The sequence below is a fragment of the Thunnus albacares genome, chromosome 21, assembly GCF_914725855.1.
Source record: "Thunnus albacares chromosome 21, fThuAlb1.1, whole genome shotgun sequence".
Lineage (NCBI taxonomy): Eukaryota > Metazoa > Chordata > Actinopteri > Scombriformes > Scombridae > Thunnus > Thunnus albacares.
The window spans coordinates 22,717,042-22,739,631 of NC_058126.1; the positions used below are offsets into that span (position 1 = coordinate 22,717,042).

Here is a 22,590-nt window from a genome sequence, read left to right on the forward strand (position 1 = left end):
AATGTGTGCAGCCACAGTAGCTACAGTGTGCTCACAAACCTACAATATCCACAAACATTTTTGTTACACGTAACCCCATGAAGCGTGAGTGAGCTATTACACGTCTGTCTAGACAGATGTATTGATTAAAAATGAGGCGTATCTGTTCCGTTAGGCAGGTGTGAAACAAACAAGTAAAAACGTGGGTGAAACTTAGTAGGCAGCCTGTAATGGAAGACGCAGTTGCACCACATTTGTTTTTTTAACTTTAACCATACAAGGGAGAAAAACTCAGGCCTCTGCTGCTTTAATTCTGATCATTCTTTTAACTTTAGGAAAGTACTCCAGTGTTTGCACACTGGAGTACTTTCATAAGAGTGTGCTAATCAGAAGCATTAGTGGCAAAGGATTGTATGTTTTTCCAGCATTACACTTGTAAGAGGCAATTACAGCCTGACCAATACAGATTTTGTAAAGTAGATACCAACACAGATATTTGATAGTTTTAAAAAAAATCCACTACTTATTGGCCGATATACATTCTTTTAAACTTAATATAATAAATAACACACAGGAACATTTTGATAAGGATCATTTCAATTTGTTTCTAAAGAGTTGCTACCAAGATAAGTACCAAACAGGACATTTTACAGCTAAAAAAACAACAACAAACTAGTCACTGCACTATACTACCTCAATCTACATATCTTTATTTCTGACATTTCTTGTTACTTACAGTATGGTCACTATATACGTTGATAATGGCGTACCTGCAATAAATTAATACAGTCAATATGTTGGTTGAGGTCTAGAAAGACTCGCTATTTTAATGATCAAGTTTGGGAAATTCTACTGTGAAAATGTCCCCAGATTAAAAAATAGTGGTTTAAACAAAGGTGGTGTTACACCAAGATCATCTATGACCTGTCAGATTCTCTGACATTGGAGGGTCAACTATGGAAAAAAGACTGGTTGATCTAATATTGATAAGTGAGTAGTTACAGCTCTATAGAGTACATACACTTATACACTACTGTAACTTCCTGCTATTGCAGCTATCACAATTTGTTGCCCAATCTAATTACTGTGCTATTATAATTAAAATTAAATTCAGTTTAGTCACAGAATCTGACAGGTCACAGAATATGGTGTAACATCACATTGCGTGCTGTTGTATTCAGCTGCCCTGGAAACAAAATGCTAATGTGATGGAGGCTCAGTGCTGACACTGAGAGCCTCTAATGGGATGCAAAAGAGTCATGTTCACTTACTGCAGACATGACGCTTTCTGTGCTTGTGTGTTCAATGAAAATATTTCCTTACACAGCGTTTAAAGCATAGCTGTGAGGACAGCACACACACACACACACACACACACACACACACACATACACAGAGTTTGACCTCCACTTTCCTCATCAGTGGGATCAGACTGTTTATCATATGGTCCTATCTGAGTCACACTTGTTTGCACTGCTGGTTATGTTGGCCAGAGGAACAGAGCTCCAATCTGTTCAGCCTGTTTTCAAGCCAGGAGGTGGAAAAAAAATGTCTCCAGGTCGACATTTCTTGTTCTGAAGGTGCAACTTGTGGCATTTTGTGTTCCTCAAAATTAAGGTTAAGAGCAGTAACAGATTTGATATTAAATGATATGCTATCAGTAAACTAAAAGTGGAGCTGGAAAAACACTATGTAAAACAATGTCCTTTTGTGCATTTTTCTTCTAAATCTATCCCAGATAATACAATAGAACAACAGTCTTCAGTGATGGTCTGGTTATGAAAATTATACTAATATCTCTAAATTCACCTAAAAATGATGAATTTAAGTTGTAATGCTGCAGCTCAGATGTTTCCATTCATGCGTACCATACTTCAAAAGACTGGAGGCAGATTTTTTTGTCCATTCACATGATAGAGAAAATTGGATGCAGGAATAGTGAAGGAGGTCTTTTATTTTCTTTTGATTTTTATGCAACATCTTTGTAATCTACTTTTATTCATTTATTTCTTTGTAGATAAAACAGTTTTTGCATTCACAGGTTGATAGTGGGCAAAAGAGTGCTGCTCAGAGAAGCCTTCTGTGTATTTCAAACAGCCAGATTGAAGGCAGAGAAATCACCAGAGGAAGAGAGAGCTAAACCCCGCGCGATAAAAACGTCCTCTTAATCTTACCTTGAAAGCCACGACAGAGGGGAGCCTCCCCTCGGAAAGAAAAACAGGCGGATTATTTCCATTTGAAAGAACATGCCAAATTACACAAACGTGTTTTCAGCCGGTCTTTTCAAAAGTGGCAACAGATGGAGGCCGGTCGGCGTTGTGAGCAGGTTGGAGTTGACGGTCCGCCGCTGCTGCGTTTCCTGTGTCTGCTGCTGTTTATCAGCACACACAGGTAGCCCCAAAATCCATTATACACAGCACAGATCTTATTCAACCACACTCAAAGAGAGATGCATGCCCAGGTGTGTGCTGTCTTTCACAGATGTTTTCTTATTTTCCTGTTTTGAATACAGACTATGGACTTAAAATGTAGCAGCTGCTGCATAACTTATCTCTACAGGAGTTCGGAACAAAGTGCAGCGAGTGACGGGAGAAAGGAAGTTGGGAGCATGGTGAGTGTTGGTGAAGATAAATGTAAGCAGGGGTTTATTTTAGCTTCTGTCAGGTGGCCAAAATGCTTATTTGAGTGTAAAGGTGTAATTCTGAGTTATAGAGCACTGGAGTGTTTTTTTAATCCGTGAATCCCAAACACATACGTACATAACTTGTTAATTTTGGCACCTGATTTTGATTAAAGTTCACAGAACTTGGACATTTCAAATCCGCTTATAAAATTTGACACTGGAAGAATGTTGAAAATACAAACTCAACGGATGGTAGAAGACTGTCTTAGCATCAGCCACTTTACGTTATATTTTGTTTGCTCAAGGTTGCTTTTATTTTTGACTTTCTTTGGGTAACAAATTTCAATCGTGAATTCCCAGTTTAGCTTGGGTTTAGCTTGAGACCAGCAGCTAACATTAAATAACATTAACGCTGTGATATTCCTTAGCTAACATTCCGTTATCGTACGCCTGTTTTCGTGGTTTGTCTTAGCTGTGATATTGTGGCTTGTTGTGTATTTTTCAATGGCATTGTAGATTAGTTTAGTCCATAAATCTGTTCTTTTTTTCCTTGCAAGAACCAGTAACATTAGCTAACATTACTAGCAGGCAACAATGTTGGTGAAGATTCTGCTTATCAGTGCAACAGGTCAAGCAGCCAAATCAACCCCTGGAGAACAGATAGTTTTGGGGTGGTGTACAATACAGATTTACCCAGTGTTACCCACTATTTTCAGCAGAGAGTAGTTAAATGTGCTTGAAAGGTCATTTGATGATATCATGCAAATTTGCATGACCATGATTTCATAACTATTTACATATAACCTAAATATTACGCAATGACAGTAAAAATGTCAAACTAAACTTCACTAGCTTTATCATAAGCTATTATTATTTTTCAAGCTGCAATCGTCTCATCAATATGAATCTTGATACACCTCTCATACCAACAAACATTTTTATGCACTGTTTTATAGACTGTTAAAGTCCCCCCAAAAAGTCACTAGATTTGTTGCTTTTTGGAAAAAAAGAAAAAGTTAAAGGAGTCCTAAAAGTCTCAAAATCTAGTGAGAAAGTTTCTAAATTGGTAACACTGGTTTTCCTGTCAGGAGCATACAATGGTCAATGACTAAGACTGCACAGACAGTAATCACTTCCTTTTCCTGTTTTTATTAAGTTAACAAAAATTCTAATACCTTGTCATACTTTTTGTTTTCAAAGGCTACTTTTTATTTCAGTTTTAGACTTGCTATCATCGTGGATAAAAGGCTGCCGTCTAATTGTTTTCATCATAGTTTTTAGTTAAAATTTTAATTGATACATACAATGTGTTCTCTTGCCCTAGAAGGCCAGTCATTGTTTACAGCAGACACCTCTCTGCACCTCCTGGTTTTAATTATTCCAGGCACACACACAGTTCCCTCTTCTTTGCCCTCCATCCATTCTCTTCACCAGCTTTGGATGAAGAGAAGTAATCAAGAGCTGGCGGCAGACAAGAGGCCATTTACTCAGGTGAGGAGCAGAGAGATGGGGGCCACTTCAGAAGATGCAAAGAGTAGCCCAAGGGTGCCACTCAATCATCTCCAATCAGGAAAACCCCCTGAGAGGTCTCAGAGCAACATATCGCATCCCTGCATTTGTTTAATGTGTTTCTTTTTAAGGTGAAATGCATCTTTTTGATTAACAAGAAGCTGATTCACAAAACTTCTTTTTAATATTTTCCGGTCACACATGGAGAGAGCCGACTGAAAAGAGAAAAAGCAATGAGGGCTTTTCAACAGAGTTGCCCCTGACCACGCTGATGAAGATACAATCCAGAAGAAGCTCTTCTCTTCTCCCTCCTCCTGCTCTCCTCTCACTGTGGCATTTGCCAGGAGAGGAAAGAAGAAGGAAAAAAAGACAGGCATTGAAGTCGATCCCTCTGTGAATAAAGCAGCCTCTGAATCCAATTTCGGTGAAAAGAGACCGAGTCAGCACGAGGGTGGCGCCGTAAAGAGGCAGGTACAGGCAGATGAATCAGGAACAGGAGAAGCCTTGGGTTGGGAGATCAAAGATAGTGTGGAAAAGGAGAAGAAGGAGAGACTGTTGAATTATTTTGGAGGTGTTTGAGGGGTATTTTCCATCTAGCGTGTCTAACCTCAGAGGGGCATGTTCTGCCAGCTCTCTCTGCATGCAAGCTGCACTCACACACGTACACACACTCACACAAAAGGGTTTTAACGTCTGAGTCTTATTTGCATCCCTCTTCTGTTGAGACTTTACCTTTCTCTTTGCAGCAAGTCAAATTTCCTGGACGGCGGGAATGAAGGCTTTTCGAGCCTTTCGAAAGCTCTTTTGACATGCACTCTTCTTGGCTGAAGTCATCGACTGTTACAATAAATACTCAAATCAAATCAAAGCAGGCTGTATACTGAGGGGAGCAGGGTGGGCTGTGTCTGGTTAAATCCTGTTATATGTGTCTAATCTAATGTCAATGAGAAATGAGGCACCTCTGAACCCTGAGTGGAGGTGGTGACCCAGAACGGCCATATGGCACTACAGCACCTATGGCCCTGGAGAAGATCCAACCAGCCGTCATGACTTCCTGTGTGCGTGTGTGTGTGTGTGTGTGTGTGTGTGTGGACAGACTAGCTGTAACAGCTGTCTCCTGCAGAGCTCTCTGGGGAATGGTTGACCTTATGCTACTCAGGTGATGGGAACTCTAGTTATTTTTTCTTTTTTTCAAAGTCTAGAAATACTAAAGTCAGTCATTTTTTCCAACAATTTATTATGGTCTCAATCACTAAATTCAGGTCCCCTAATAAGTGTGCTGATAGTCATTTTGGAAATTATTGCTCTGTTAATAAGATTTGAAGACTTATAGTAGCTTTGATGTCTCCTATGTGGGTGTTGATTGACAGCCGTGATTGACAGTTGGCTCACCTGCTGCTCTCCCCAGCTCCAGGACTCGCGCTGAGTCAGACTGTTGTCGTAATGTTTCAGTAAGTTTAATGTTACTTGATTATGATACCTACCCTGTTAGCACAATTTAGCTAAAGTAGCTAACATTAGCCCAAGTTCGCAGCGCTTAGTGTTCCCAGTAAGCTAGCATTAGCTTGGGTCTGAGGTAGCGGGGCATGTATCCATAGTGTGAAAAGCAACAACCCTGCACTCCTTATTTGGAAGGTCCTGGGTCCAAATGGAAAAGAAGGTGCCAACCATAAGCTGCAACTCTGAGCTTTAAACTGGCTCCAATGCAAACCAATGGATGATGTCACAGTACCAGGTTCTTCCTTATGTTTCTGCTGTAGTTTGCAACCAAGGACATTTCAGAAATAGCGTCATTTTAATGCACTGTTTGGTAGGTGTGGTGCCCACTGCCTTGCTGGGGTCAGCAAAAGCCAACCTTTGGCCTCAAATGGCATCCAGCACCTGGAACCACTTTCTGAGTTTTTCAGTTTGCTCACTGCACGCATTGTGATCCTTTATTTTTCTAGAATCATGATTAATGTTTGAAATTCTTGCCTGCACTGTGTATTTTCCTCATTTTTTCCAGTCACTGAAAAATCATGTGATACACCTCGTCCACAAAGCAAGCAGAGAAGTGGAAACAAAAGCAGAACCTGTAACAATGGCTACGTGTTACGTTTCATTAAGTTCCTGCTAAAGGAAAAGGGCTAACATACACACGCAGTGACTCAAGTATGTAATTACTCAAGTAAAGCCTTTCATTTGTATGATACATCTGAACAAATTTCAATATTTTCTGCCTTCATCTTGTATTTTCTGGCTGCCCTTTGTTCTGAATAAATAATAACCAACCATGACAGTAACCATTTTCTTTTACATAACATATGAGGGTTTTTCAGGGGAACAAGTGGCTTTTTTCCCACTGTCAGACCTTTATGATACAGTCTTTGCTTAGCCCAGTCATTTCAGCGAATAATCATCATTTAGAGGGAGGACAGTCAGCAAATAATATTCTTGTCTAAATAAGTTGCAATATTGTGCTAGCCAATGTATAAGTGCAGACTCTTTTCGCATCCCCATACCACATGCAATGTCTCAGTACAACCAATACAGAGATGCCAACAAAGCTAAGGAGCTGAATTCTGTGAATATATATATAATGCACCAATTGATGGCCAGTATTTCTGGAGGGGTGTTTAACATGATCAAATTTATTTTAGTGAATAAAAGGGTAGATTAAGTCATTTATGCAATTTTATTATTTTGGGAATTACAAGCACATTTAGTAAACTGGTACAATGGAGGAATTACAGCTGAGGATGAATAGAAAAACCGTTCCATTGGCACCTGTATAATGTTTGCTGTTCCAGCTGGGATCTGGTTTGTGTCTTGCCACCACATGGTGTCTCTGTGGTGCAGCCCAGAAAGGTGTGAAGCACGTCAGAGAGGACTGAAAGTCTAACCTCCTTCGTCACCATTCAGAGGCTGCCCATCAAACAGAACATAAGGGGTTAAGCGGATGAAAATTGGACGTGCTTATCTTCAGCTGTGACAAAAGAAAAGGCAGGGGATAGTGGCGCTTTGTTTTTGACTCTCAAGTGTGATTTGGGAATGGGATCCAGTTTCCAGGCCTGGTAGAAAACAGGTGCTCTCGCCAGTTGTTCTTTTGTCCCGTTACACTTCTTGCGGGTTGAAAGTGGAGCCAGCACCTGTTAACATTCCTCAGTGGTTGTGAAAGAAACAGAAATGCGGGAGAATTAAGTAGAAACACTGTGGTAAAACACAAATCTTTCACACAGAAGGAACTGAAATTCCTCAAATTCAAAAGTGAAATAATTATAAGAATTCACCTTCTCTACATATGATCAACTCTGAGATGAAGACTATGTCAAAGTTTGATTCTGGTTGTGGCTACTGTCAATTCTAACAAGCAGTTTCAAACTAACTCCTCTTAAAGCATCAGAACCAGACTTCATTAAATCATCACAGTCTTTCCAGTTAGAAGAGCTTGCTGCATTTCCACAAGAAAACATCGACTCAGCAGGTTTAGCCCATTTGAATTTAGCAAAGCTGCTTTTGTTGACCAATCACAATCCAGGATTGACTCAGTTTTACCTATAACCTAAAACTCACAAGTCATTTGGCTGCATTTTTTTGCAATCACATGGAACTTTTCTTAATTATAAGAGAAATAAAAATGAAAAATGATCATTTAAACCTCTCGGCTGAAGAGGAATCCCACTCGCCTGAGTTGTTGTTCAGGGACAGTGAAGGCAGGGAGGATCCTGGGTGTTGCTCTGCTCTGGCCACAGCTGTGTGCGGCTGTCGAGAGGCTCTGATGTCATGTATAATGGGAGTCCGCAGGGATGCAGGAATGGAGGGATGAGGGAAGAGAGAGAGAGTGAAGGGCTGAAACCAGATCCTTGCCCCTGCGCTGCGCTTCGCTGTGCCTGCTCAGACTTTAGGTGAAGGTTAATGTGGAGCCACCTGCTGCATGCATACTGCACATCTGATACTGTCGCACAAACAGAACGAGAGGATTGGAGTGCGGATAGGGTTTCTTTGTTGATTTTTTTTTCCCATTTTGCATTCTACAAATGCCAATTAAAGAATTAAATTAAAACAGATTAACAGTTTATGCTTCTTGCGTGTGTGTTATAGCTTTTGCATGTGAGTGTGTGTGCAGGAGGAAGCATGAGGAAGGAAGGGGGCTGACAGTTACGGTGACTTAATACCACTTGATATTTCATGGCTGGGGGAATGTGGCGGCACTCCCTGCTTTATGGAGCTGGCCTGGATTATTTAGTTGGATGGAGTCCTGCCCAGAGGAACAGCTGAATGATGTCATGCAACACACACACACACACACACTCGCACACATATACACACACAAGAGTTTTCTGTCCATCCACGCAATGAAGCTGTAGATTCTGATTCTGAGCTGAAGTGTTGCTCTGCAGTTTTCACATTGTTGGAGTGTTTTTGAAGAGGGGGGTGTTGTGTAATTGGGAAGGTGAGCACAAAAAAAGGCAGGTGGGGTTTACTAATAAGAGCCTGGGTGGATTTCACAGAGGGAAATGGGGAGGGGGGGGGGGGGGGTTGATGAGAGGAGAGACGCTGGGGAGCAGATGTGTGTTTGGAGAGCGAGATGAGAGATTGAGGTGGGTGTTTTCAAGGGGCTCTCGGTTTGCCAGTAAGCTGACCTCTCGGGCATATGGTGTGTCCTGTGCAGATGTGTGCGTGCCCATGTGCATGTTTGTTTGTGCATGCATGTTCCGTCTGTGCAAATCAATGTCTGGCTTCACTCTTAATGGAGAGAATCAGGTTCTTCCCCTCCTCCTCATTGCTGAGAAAGGAGCGTGTTAGCATGCGAGGCCCTCGCTTCTCTCCTCCGTATAAGAACCTAAATATGGAAACAGTGATTGGAAATTGTTTAGACAACCTGAAATGGTTTATCCCAGGGCTGTGCACAGCTCGCAGATCAAAGCAGAGGAAACATGAATCATACAGAGTTTCTGTACGGAAACAAACCCTTCGCCTTTCTTCCTTTGACATACACACTGGCACAAATATGAACGTTAAGGAAAACAAAGAGAAAGAGGCAAAGACGTGAGAGAAGAGGCTCTCTGAGTTCAGTAGTGCTGACTTCTTTGTTTGATCATACTGTATTTGACACCGTGTTGCCAGCGACTTCACTCCCACCAGTAGATAGTCTCACATCAATAAAGAGTGCACAGTCACCCCGAGCAACCAGCAGAGAAAAGTCCCAAGAGACGAAACTCTTTGCGGATTTCACCGTTCTTTCTTTTTAAACTCTTCACCTCTCTTCAACAGTCTTCTGCTCCTCTTACCTTCCTTCCTTTCTTCATCCCTTTCTTCATCCCCTTCTTCTTTCCCTCCTCTCCATAAAGAATCAGCTCCACGGCTCTCCAGGGGAGCAGCATCTATCACAGGTTCTGCCTCCCCGGCTCAGCGATAACTGATCCACTGTCTAAAGAGCATCACTCTCCTCCAGCCATCTCCGCTTACTCTCTCCCGGGACAGGCTGGGAGAAATAGTGCACAGCACAGATTGAAAAGCGCCGAATGACAGCATGGAGCTCCTTGCTGGCCAAACCTGAACAAAATGCTCAAATGCTTTCTTTCCCTCTCTGCTTGCCAGTGGTGGAAAGTAAGTATATTTACTCACGTACTGTACGTTGGTACAATTTTGAGTGTTTCCATTTGATGCTACTTCATACTTCCACTCCACCACATTTCAGAGGGAAATATTGTACTTTCTACTCCACTACATTTATTTGACAGCTTTAGTTACTTTTCAAATGAGGATTTGACACAATGGATAATATAACAAGCTTTTAAAATACAACACATTGTTAAAGATGAAACCAGTGGTTTACAACCTTTTTGGCTTTTGCTTCAGCAGCTACGACAGTAACATTCTGCTTATACATTGATGCTTCAGTATTAATAATCTAATGATGTCATATATAATAATATATCAGTCAGAGGGATGAAATCAGTACTTTCACTTTAAAACTTTTTTGATGCTCATACTTATGTACTTTTACTTTGGTAAGATTTTTCATGCAGGACTTTGACTTGTAATTTGTAATGGAGTAATTTTACATTACTTGTACTTTTACTGAAATAAAGGATGTGAATACTTCTTCCACCACTGCTGCTTGTGAAAACTATGAGAGGGTTTTGATTGAGATTTAAAAGTAGACATAACCTTTTCCTCACCTTTCTCACAGTAGTGGAGTCTCTCTGATCTCCTAACCATCGGCTTTCTGTTTGATCAGCTGCAGTTTACTTTTTCTTGCCATCAGTCAAGAAGAAGGTGAAAAGGCAAGTAGGGATTAATGAAATCAGGAAAAAGTGTATCACTTAATGTTTGGATTAAAAATGAGGGCAGAAAATGCTGAATGTGACTGCGGGGTAATAACTCGCCACCTCTTTATTTTTAAAGCCTTTCTGCTTGCCGCTTTTACCTCTCTTTGCATCTCCCCTCGTCAAACAGACAGGGGCGGCTGACTCACTCGTTTCAGGGAAGGGAAGCTACATTGATGTCATTTTGACAGACAGGGCAGTCCAGTAAACACAGCAGGGATGGCGTCAGACCTCAGATGCATCACTCTGGGCTGACAGAGGTGCGAGGTGATGTCAGCGTGTGATGAAATCATTATGCGGGCACATCTTCCAGCGTGTGATGTCAGCACGGCCCTGGCATGACTGAGCTCTGTGGAACTACCCCTCCTCATTACAGAACATGAGCTTGGAAACACATGATGTAAATATCTTGCTTGTGTTTTTATCCATTACACATGGTGAGTTCTCACCGTCTTAACTTACTCAGGTTGGGAAACACCATGGAGAAAGCTGCTGAGCAAAAGAGACCTTCAGTTCTAAAAATGTCCTTTTGCCTTTTATTCAACTTTAACCGAGAGGAAGACTATATTTTTCAGCTCATTTGTCATAACCGCAATCTTTTCCTAAACATAACCACAGTCCAAGTTGGATACATGGTCTTGCAGAACCCATTTTTGAGGTTGGGTGGTGCAGAAATACAACTGGCACCCATTAAACTGCAATTTGAATGAGTTAAATTTGATTAAACTGTCATACTTAAAGCTGCATCAATCAATATTTTTATTTAAACAATGGCTCATATGACTATGTTTGTAATGCAGGGAACTGTACTTGACTACTCATTTCCCTGGCTTTCCCATTTCCCAATGGCTTTCTGCTCTTTTAAAACTGTTTTTTTTCTTTTCCATTTTTACTTTTATTGGACAGTTAAATGTGTGGCAACCATTTGGCTATTGGTGGCGCTCCCTTCATTTCATTATTGTGATTTAACAGCCTGCAACCGCATTGGTTTAGTCTGACTGCTCTTTTCATCTTCATTTGGAGACGCAGCAGGCGTTTTTTTTTTTCTTTTTTTCTTTTTTAAAGCAAAAAAATCTCTTATAAATCCACTGTACAGTACCTGCCCAGGTGAACATGGTAGAGCTGAAGAAAGAGCCAGATGTTTTCTCTGGATTGGTTGGAGAAAAAAAAAGAATTAAAATGAAAAAGATTGCAAATAAATTCTGATGTCGCTCTGCTTCTGCTGGATGTGTAAATAACCAACAGATGGCTAACATCTAATGTGATAATATGTTTAAGTTGTGTTTACAGATTGTTGTTCTACCCCCAAGTGACCCCAAAAACTTAAACGAATGTAGGTTTAATATAATTAGTCTGACATTAAGCAGGGCGGGGGGGTCTGGTATGGGTGATTGTGTGAACATCCCATGCTGTATACCCTTCAAGTGAAGCTCGGGTGAAAAGAAGCAGAAGTAGCACATGGCTACAAGCTCATTCCAAATTGAAAGAAAAAAAGTTGAAAGTACACAAAATCAAACTGAATAGAAAGATACTGTTTAAAGAAGTCACAAATGACACGATTATAACTTCTTGTTTTGAAGGTAATCCTACTATCAACTACATGAAGCAGCATCTTCCAAAAAAGGTGAAATAAATCAAAAGTGTGAATAAGTGAAATCAGGTGAATAGGTGAACAGTGCACTCTCGTTATATTTGTTGCCCAAATCAGGTTGCACCTCGCAGGCAAGCCCTCTCCATGATCTGCACCTCAGACCATATCGTGTGTCGCTTTAAATATACCTCTGCGGATAGTTCATTTCATGGTCACTTGAACATACAAGGCATGCAGGATTTAGCGCCTGATTGTGTCACTTCCCGTGTTGCTCAAGTGAAGCAGGTTGAGCTCTAACCGGCTTAGCGTGGAGAAGAATTTCTCCTTTGTGTCCTCAAGGCCGGCGGCTGAGCCTCACAGAGTCTTGGCCCTGACCCTGGGCAGGTGTGCAGGCCCCCCCTCCTGAAGTTCCCCTACACTCACACACACACACACACACACACACACCTACTACACACACATACTGTACATACTCATAGAGGCTCTCAGGTTCCCCTGAAATGAGAGACTGGCAAAAGATCTATCAACAGAAAAATCACGAGGTAATGACATACTTAACTCCCTGGTGTGTGCGCACATGTGTTCATATGTGTGTGCACAAAATGCAGCCGGGGCAGCCCCCTCCCTCACGCCTCTCCTCAGCCACTCGGCAACTTTTGCCTCGCCTCATTTGCTTCATGGTGAAGAGGCTGATTAAATATTTAAAGTATGGAGTACTTTCCCCTGGCATCAGGTGTAACTCACTCCTGTAATCTCAGCTAGCCTGGTGCACGGCGCAGTAATTATAGTCGAGTTAACCGTGTGAGGCGGAGAGGGTCTGCGACAGGCAAGGCTTTGTTGTTTATGTCTGCTTACAAGTTTATTGGCCTGTTTCTGCTTTCGCTTGCTCCCGTGTGCAGGCATGTGGCCTTTTTGCATCCATTCTCGTAAGAATTATGATACTGCTTTGTTTTTCGAGATGCAAGAGGGCATAGTGGTTGTGTGAACATTATGGAAGGATTGAACAGTTATTTCACCATAACTGCTCACATGTGAAATAATAAGGCACCCTTTGTAAAGGGGTTATGCCATTATTGATGGTTAATAAATCAATTTATAATGCTTTATGGATCTGTTTTAAACCATTAAACAATGATAGTAATGTTATTATATGTTGGTAATCCATTAGGGCTGTCACTCTTAATTTGACATTCCAACAACAATTTTTATATTTGATCTGTAATGATCAGTTCATATTCCAAATATAACAGGCTGTGTCTTGTACTGAAATAGGGGCAGGGTCTGACTCACTGCATGCCCTGTTGCCCTGTCAGTAAACTAGGTTGTTTTTGTTTTCACTATACTAGCAGGCCATGACACAAATCCGTTGAAAATGTAACGTGTGGAAGCATTTTGGGTTCGAAAGGATAGATGGAAAAAATGCATAAAGGTAAGGCTGTTTCCTGATGCCTTAAAATACAACTGTGTTACAGTAGCATAGCTCATCACTCAACTGAGGCAGTGGAGGCTCTGAATGAAGGAAATGTTAATTCTACAAGATATTTTAGGCTACATTGGTTGTGTTCAACTTAATTCAAACTAATTAAGGTTAGTTAAGTTGTATTTTAAAGTGACAACCCTATGATCTGTCAGTAAATCTGTAACTTTCTAATCCTCCATCCATTCTGCAGTTTTACATGTTAATAAGATATTAATAAAGGGATAATGTTCTATCAAGTCTGTTGTACATGTTAATAAGTTAGTGTTATGCTGGAGGAAGTTAAGCACCATGTGCCACCACATTGCAACCCAAATTTATTCTTATAAATAGCTCACAACTGACCCATAAAGCAGAATGAGTTTTTATTAAGTATCAGTCTCATGGTTTTAACCTGACAGTTATAAGATGGATGGACATTTTTCATTGGGGAAAGGGGATGATGAAAGCAATGAATGAAATCCTTTAGTAAAAGTATGAACAAAACTAGGTGACCCAGGTGAGATTCACTGTTTCATGAAAGTACTTTGACTAAACTTATACCCTGTGCCGTGAAGCCTCGCAGACAACCTCCTTTAATCTTTAAAAACAATACCCTTCCAACTGTGAAGCACAACCCAAGAGCCTTTAGAAGAGGAACAATAGATGGCAGTGTTAGGCACCTCCAAATGTCTGAGCCTAAGCTCTGCTGAACAGACAAATCAGGAGCTGTAAGAAAGTCACAGTGGGCGGCTGGTTGAACATCAAAGCATACAGTCACAAAGATACAGTGAAGAGGATACATGCCTAAATGTCTCTTTGTATAAGGAGTGAATTGTGACTTTAATCCATTTAGGTGTGTACCTCCTCCAAAAAAGATCCCTGAATGTAAGATGAGTAATAAAGCAAAAGAAGGCACATCCATGCTTTACCTTAATCCCACACACTCTCATTTTTGTCACTAATCTGACAGATTTACACCCTTTTATTACCTGAATATGCCGCCCTCTGCTTATTTCACCTCTTGGAGAATCCTATTTAGAAATGTTTAAGTTGTAGGAGCATTTCTTCATGGTTTCTGAGAACACGTTATCTCAGACAACAGCTGAATAGATTCTGTGGAAAATGGCGAAACGTTCCCTCAAGTAACAGCAAAGGCCTTTTAACTTTTAGGTCCTGCCAGCTGTTGAGCTGCAATCCTAAATAAAGTTTCTTGGATACAGTTATTATTCCCTCAGGACTTAAAATACAGGCCCCATAATTATCCCTCAGAGGAGCTAATATTGTAAGTTTAGAGAAGATGACAGTAATAACCTGCTAATGCATGAGCCTCGCTGACTTAACACTCATAAGGAGCAGCATAAGGGAGAGTGACAAATTGTGGGTACTCATGTCATGTTCATAAACCTACTCCTGCAAGCATTTAGGTTTAAATATTGCTCTATTTCCATTACAAAATGTGGAAGGTCCCTCTTTCGATCTCTGCTGTTCGTGTTCCGCTGACTGCTTTGTTAATCTGTACCATTGCCAAGGCTATTTATGAGTTTTTGGCTAGTGATGCATTCAAATAAACAAACTCCCTCACTGTTTCCACAGCAGGGAGAGTGCGGCTCCAGAGTGTACTGTAATGATCAATGAGGGTTTCAGTGTCTGACTAAATGCAGGGCCTCGTCATGTGGAGCTGTGCCGCGAGGCCCCTCCGAAACACGGCTCGTGTGGTCGCATTTGGAAACAGTCTAATTTCTTACATGTGTCTGTGAGGGTGTGAATTCACAAACTGTGATTCTCCTTGGCTTGTCTGCTATAGCTTTTATCTTGTGGATTGATGAACTGATTTTAAGGGAATGAAGTAAGTGTTTGACTCTGGTTCTTTCCAGCGGGAACAATGAAGCAGCTCTCTGTCAACGTTTTAGTTTTGCCCTCACTTTTCTGCATCACCTCAAATGCACTGAGAGGTGTTTCTTCACATGTGGTTCAAAAGATGATAGAAAATCTCTCAGGTTGAATTGAGTGGGCGGAGGTGAGTTTTCGTGAAACGGCTGTGTGAGAGGTGCTTGTTTTCCCACAAGTCTTCGGGGATCCCCCTCTCCCCTCTCTGTTGTAAACCAGCATCACCGCACCGCTGATGGACGTCTCTGTTTGGCAGGTGCTCATATACTTGGCGCCTACTGTTGCCCACAGCGATGAGGCTGTCAGGGCAGAATGCCTTCCAAGAGTGCAGGGGAACATTATATTTCACATTATCTCAGAACAATAGGTCATTTCCTGCTCGCTGCAGGCCAGAGAGGCTGATCAGGGGCTGCCAAGCTCCAGGAAGGGAGCGCAGACTTCTGGAGAGGTTGGCGTCTAAAGCGGGGGGGACTGTATGAAGTTGATGAATTGTTAGGTAGGTGGATCCGGAGTGGGTGAAAGCTGAACTTACCTGCCAGTTAGTGTGAACAAGAACAACCACAAAGTGTGTTTCAGGTATGATATGAACAGAAACACGTGTCCATAACTCACCACCAAATTGGCAATATCAGTCATCAATCCACCACTTTTTAAAAAAATATCCAGAGGACTGATCCTGATGACTTTGGTGATCCACTGATGTTTCATCTAGTGCCTCCAGTAGATCAAAATTTTCACTCATCCAGAGAAATATCTCAACATGTATGGGATGGACACATCCTATTGTAATAACTTTAGTGATGCCTTAACTTTTCAGTGAGTGCCGTCATCAGTTCAAAATTTTAATTTGTCCAATATTTTGGTTTATGACTACCTACAAAACTAATAACATTCCCATTCACCTCAGCTGAACTTTGTGTTTACAGCTAATTAGCAAATGTTAGCATGCCAACATCTAAGGTGGTGAACATGATAAACGGTACCTGTTAAACATCAGGACATTAACATTATCAGTGGGGGCATGTTAGCATGCTGACATTAGCATTAAGCTCAATTCACTGCTGTGCCTGAGTCCAGCCTTACGGAGCTGTTAGCATGACTGTAGACTCTTTGGCTACTTTTATCCTGAATTGGTTGGAGGCTGTAAAAATATTGCAATCATTTTTGGAGAGGCTGAGCTAGTTGGTAAATCTCATGGATTTCAACACATTGTGATTACATGGAAACAACTGGGAGGTCAATCGGGGTCACTGGCTCAACTCTCTACCCCACCCGGATCCATTCAACCATTTAGCGCGGGCGCCAAATGCTTTGCAACCTCTGGAAATACCTTTTCACTGAGTGCTCTTTTTCTCCCTCTCACCCCTTTCTTTTGGTTGCGTAACTGCTCTTGTGTTGTATTATTGAAACGTTTGGCTCTGATTAGTGCAGCAGATGAAACGACTAAATGCTAATGTGTGATTTCCCAGGGGGCCGCCCGGCTTCATGGGCTGCAGGTGTTTGCAGGGGAGGAGGAGGGCTTTTTAAGTGCATCAATGCCAATTACGCCTTGCATTGTTTGTATTTTCTATTACTCATCGTGGCAGGTAAACACTCCAGGTTTGCTTCCTAAGTATTTTCGAGGTGCCTTCCGATTCCCCAGTACAGCTGGTATTGAACCCCACCACCCCCTGCCCATGAGGTGTGTGAGCTGTTAAAATCAGTCAGGCATTAAATATGAGAAATGTTGGGAGCACCAGAACCTCTCCTTGGCTCTGCTCTAGCGAATAACATGGTATTGATTATCTTGAACACAAACCCTCCCACATATCAGCCCGAGGTCATAGATCTATTATTTTCTCCTCAATAAAATCTGTGATACCTGAACATTTATTTCAACATTTGAGCATCACAGGTCTAAGGTGATTCTGCTTTGCATTTATGTTGAAAGATGTTTTTACAGCTCTGGCTCGGGAGGAGCGCTGAAGGCTTCCAGCTGCATGATATCCTCTGAGCAAACTCAGCTGCCTTCAGGATCATACACACAAGGTCCAAGGTGAGTAACTCTGTTTTACTGTCCCATTTCACCCTGACACTCCTCTTTCAATACTCCCATCTCCATCCTTCTGGGACGGGCTGTTCTTTTTTTTTTTTGCTGTGCTTAGCAGGCAGGCAGGCAACAGTGCTGAGCCTCCCGGCATCCCTTCTCTTCTCCTTCATTTAATTTTTTTCTACAGTACATCGCCACAGATTTATCACCTTGCACTGTTTTTCTCCCGAAAGCGTTGGAAAAGGAGGGGAATTATTCCTGGGTCCTGACAGGGGGGCCTCAGGGTGGCGGGGAAAGAAGGGGAGTGGGGGGGGGGGGGGGTTATGGGATGGAGAGGTGTGTGCTGTTGTAAAGGAAGGAAGGAGGGAACAAGGGAATGAGACGGGGTCTGAAAAATGTGACTCATGTAAACGCTGCCGAAGAGAAGAGGGGGATGAGTATAATTGATTCTGACGACCCGAGTCGGATGGCAGCCTTCCCCGGGGGGGACGGTGAGCGGATCCCAGCCAGAGTCACCGTTGTGGGGGGAAGGGACACAGGACAAGACAGGGTTGGAGGTGGAGGTGTGGAGAATATCTCTCCATGTCTCTCTCTCTTTCCCCCTCTCTTTCTCTCTCTCTCTCTCTCTCTCACTCACACACACACACACACACACATACTAACTTACCATGTAATCCAACACATCCTCTTCCCATCATGCTTTGGACAAAAAGCACTGAATCCAGACACATGCTACCCTCTTTAATCTACTCAATCTTTATTTAACAGCGTAAGACATTACCTATGCATGAGCTAATTAACCTATCAAATCAGAGATGGGAATTTCCACACTTGTCTCTTTCTTGTCTTAATTGCAGGTGGGAGAGAGAAGAAACAATGGGAGGATGATGGGCCTCAGCTCTTAAATCAAAATCTCTGTCTCTTACACACACACACACACACACACACACACACACATACTTGCATACAATTCTATGCAGAGGAACACTCTTCCTCTTATTAGTCCACGCCCACGACTCCTTGGAGCCAGACTAAATAAATAAATTACCGATTCAGATGCCTGCTTACTTGCTAACCTTGTTAGCTTTTGCACTACAGCAAACAGAAACCTCCTTGTTTGTGTGTGTCTGTCTGGAATAATTGTATTGATGATTGTTGATATCTGTCTGTGTATGCTCATATGAAGGGTCCGTTCATCCTCCAGCAGACCTGATTCATTAACCTTATGTGTAAGACTGCTCAGTAAATGTAGGTTACTGCTCAGGCAGACGTAATTCCCCAAAGGCAAAGAGCAGCATTAGCATCCAGTTATCTCGTCACATTCCCCAGAGCTAAAATGACTCTAGAAAGATGCTCTCTGTCTCGTTTGAATTCTGCACACACACAGGTAGCAGAAATAGAAGCTGATGTGAGAGTGAGGAATGAGGACAGGACAGGGGTAAAATAGGCCCATCTTAACAGAATAAAGGCAACTTGCTGCACTTTTTTATCAGCTCCTGGAGCTTCTGTGCAGATGTTTTGGACTCGAGGTGAGCTGCACTTGAAACACAGGATGGGACAAAATTGGACCTTTATCCTGACAGATCCGAGCCTTTGCATTGAGTGGATCGAGGTTCAGAGACTTTGAGTTATATGAGAAGTGAGGAGAGAATTGGAACAGATGGCAGGAGTCCCTCTGGGCGAACAGCGCCTACCCCACTGAACACTGGGAGCTCTTGACCATCTGGACCAAAAGGCAATGAGCAGCATCCCGTAGCGGATTCCCCATCGAAGCGACATGGAAAGGGAGAGACGGGCTCACTCAGAGCAATGTCACCAACAGACTGTTGTCTGTTGGTGCCATCAGCTCCATGTGAGAATAAAGTGTCCCACATACACACTTGTAGGGTTGAGTTATCAGGTCTGCTCCTGTACAGGAGTGAATGAAGTGCATGCTATGTTTCAGATTGAAATTAAATCCATTTGTCAACCATATCCACCTTTCAACTGCTAACTATTCCTGAAATTTCACACACAGATGAAGCTTTTCTTGAACTCCATCTACTGTAACATCAATTTAAATATGCTTATTGTTGGAGAGATATATCCTATCCTATATATCTGAGGCATCAAAAATGTACGCTGGAATGTAGTTGGAGTGGCTGGTAAAACTTGCTCCTTTGGCAGAAATAATGTCTCTGAAAAATCAAAAGCATATTTTTGATTTGGCTGGATCAGCTGTGCAGTCATCTCTCATGCTGAAGAGCATGAGACTATTGGATCCAGACTGGACTTGGAACAAGAGAGACGGGTATGTATTTACTTAAGGTACTTGATGTGAACCAGTCAGTGTTCTGCTTTCAGCAAACTCATCTTCCTGTGGAGATTGTAGTCTTGAAAGATTTTTCAGAAATTTTTTTCACATATGCAGTAGAACTCCCCAAAACCTGGACACACACTTTGATATGTAAAATTGGTGAAGTCCCCTTTTAAGAGATTACATTAAATGACAAGTTGTTAGTAGTTAGTAATATCAAACCAAATTGTAGGAATAAGCGGAACCGCATACATCTGATTCACTTCTACCGTACAGTGATGGACCAGAGAGGTCAGTGAAGTTGTATCCTTTTCTTTAGTCCAAGGTTTGTGATAATAATTGGCATATGTTGCATTCCTTTGGAGCACTGAGTTGTGCATGTCCACAAGGCAGTAGCTATTATAGAAGACATGTTGTGTTGCATTCTAGGAATTGTAGGATCTGGTGTTTTAAGAGCTTGAGCTATACAAATGAGTAAAAGTCAGTATATCTCGGCCTCTGCTGCTTTGATTTTCACTGTTCTTTGTTAAGTACAATGCTAAACAGCTGGAATGGCCCTTTAGAAATTTGACTATTATTATTACAATTACACATATTTAGCATGTCTTTTAAAGGCTGATTCTGATATTTCTGAGTATGTAAAATGTGAAATTTTGTGATTTTTTTAATTTTTAGAAAATGCTCCTCTTTTCTCTAATCTCACCTTTAGCGGATTTGCTTTTTAAATATTTTTTTATGGATGGGCGATAAAAATAAAAAAATAAAGTACAAGCCTAATAGTTCTTGAACCGAGGTCTGGAAGGTTCCGGGAGATAGTGATCAACAGCTTCAATACTGCACATGCACAATACACACATAATGCAAGCTTTGTTCCATCACTTATTTCCTGTTTTATTATATGGGGATCCTGATGCATGTTTTTCAGAGTATCTGAAACAAAGACTTGGAAGAAGTCCATATATTCCAGAGGTAAGTCTTTATCTCTGAACTCATCATGAAACTGGCACAAGCACTGAATCTGAATCCCTATCAGTCAGTACAGCACAGAGTGTTGCTGTGATGTACCTGCGCCTGCTTATCCTCCTGAGGTGTCTGCTTCTCTGCTCCATTTAGAGCCATAGCCTGGCTAGGATCGATGCCTTTCTCCAGCCGCCCGTCATCAATTATTCACCTGATCAGCCCTGCTGCTCATTAGATGACTAATCTGGGAGGGTGAGGAGAGACGGGACGCTTTGAAACCTGAGACCAAGAGGCGGAAGGGAAGGGCAGATCACATCTCCAGATCGAGAGATGGAGGGAGAGTTCATAGATGTGGGATTACCAATTTGGGCACCTAAATCCTGACATCCAGGAGAGTTTATAAATCTTTGATGAAACCATAGAATCACTTTGATGAATGTGCACACGTATCACCAACATATAGCATGTGCCGACAGAAGCGTCACGGATGTTAGTGTATGAAGACAGACTGGCAACAGAGCATGCATCAACACTGAGAAGTGAGAACGTAGGAGTGGAGCTTGCACTAGCCAAACGATTGCATGTAGCACTCGCATTACACCCCACCTAAGTTGTTCGAGAACATCTGTGGTCAGTGTGGGTCACATTTTTACTGTCCTATAAATCTCCCCCGGCATTCTCCCAGTGACGCCAGTTTTGTTATTCCAAGTCTCCATGTGTGTTGTTTAGCGGTCTTGTTTCCACCCTGCTAGATCTGTACATCAGGGTCAAATGAAAGAGAGACAGCATGTTCAGCACACCAAATAAGTACATTTCTCATGGAAATGTCCAAGATTTCTCTCTAAATAAGTAGTGCAACTGTTTGTCCCTTACCTTCCTTGCAGATTACCTCAATCTAAACACTTCCAGGGTTACGTAGTTGAAGTGGGTGTAGCACAAAGACACCGACCCAAAGAAAGAAAAAAAAGAAAGAGAGCAGCCCCCAGTTCTCCTTCTTTCTCACTGATCATGTACAAGTGGGGGGGTGGCTTTGATCTCCCCTGTCCCCCTGAGAGCCACAGTGAGGTGGGAGTGCGGTGTGACGGCTGTGGTACACGTTAGCTCTGATTAAAAGGAAATATGCATCACCGAATAGCGCTTTCCTTTTTATCTGCGCCTGCGATGTGGTGCGATGGCGACGCTAGATTGGGTCCCAATATGTACTGATGTCGCAGCTTTATCTGTGTTCCACTGCAGCTGAAAGCTACCTGAAGTTGAGTCACTCTCATTTGAAACCTTTGAGTCCTTGTAAAGTAGTTTGAAGAAGTTGAAGCGTTGGCATAAAACCGAGCTGAGGTTGTTTTGTGTCAGAGAGTTGAGGCTTACTTGACTAGCAGCAGAAATCACACCAGAAGTGCCCTTTGACCTTTGATACAGGGTCATGTGCCTCCAAAACAATTAGAGCTGAGGACCTGCATTCCACACTAGTGTGGCAATGACTACCAGGGCCGGGCCTGCAACAGAGCAGGCAGCATTTGGTTCTGACGGTATGGAAAGTGCATTTTCGAGCATACAACTTATTTGCTCTTTTCTGTTGTCTTTGAGAATTTTGAAAAGAGCAGTTTAGTGTTTCTTTTCACTGTAAATGCATCTTGCAAAAGCAAAAGAAAAAAAAGACAAGCAGGCAGATGGGAAACAAAAGATGGAGATCAGTACTAATGTCATCTCCATTCATTAAATATGAAGCCATCACAAGGCATACAGCTATTTTTTTTAACGCTTCTCTCACAACATGGCAACTTCACCTTTCTCTGAACCTCGGCAGTCTTTCAGAATCATGTTGTGTTTTTAAGCCAGTTTTTGCACTGTGGATCACATGCGGTTTATCTAGTAAAAAAGACAGTGAAGCCAAAAGGTAGAAACATTTCCACACATTTATCTTATCTGTAGGTTTGCTTATATTATGA

At 42.0% G+C, this 22,590-nt stretch overlaps 1 long non-coding RNA gene across 2 annotated transcripts; it reads left to right on the plus strand.

Annotated features, from left to right (window-relative positions):
- The first annotated feature begins 409 nt into the window (after positions 1 to 409).
- Positions 410 to 19,426, plus strand: LOC122972891. Of its 2 annotated transcripts, none has more exons than XR_006399869.1 (4): positions 410 to 2,370; positions 2,492 to 2,590; positions 17,302 to 17,394; positions 18,246 to 19,426. It is a non-coding gene; the product is annotated as an uncharacterized LOC122972891 (long non-coding RNA). The 2 variants fall into 2 exon arrangements; XR_006399870.1 differs by lacking the exons at positions 410 to 2,370; positions 2,492 to 2,590 and adding exons at positions 9,613 to 9,700; positions 10,287 to 13,442.
- The last annotated feature ends 3,164 nt before the right edge of the window (positions 19,427 to 22,590 follow it).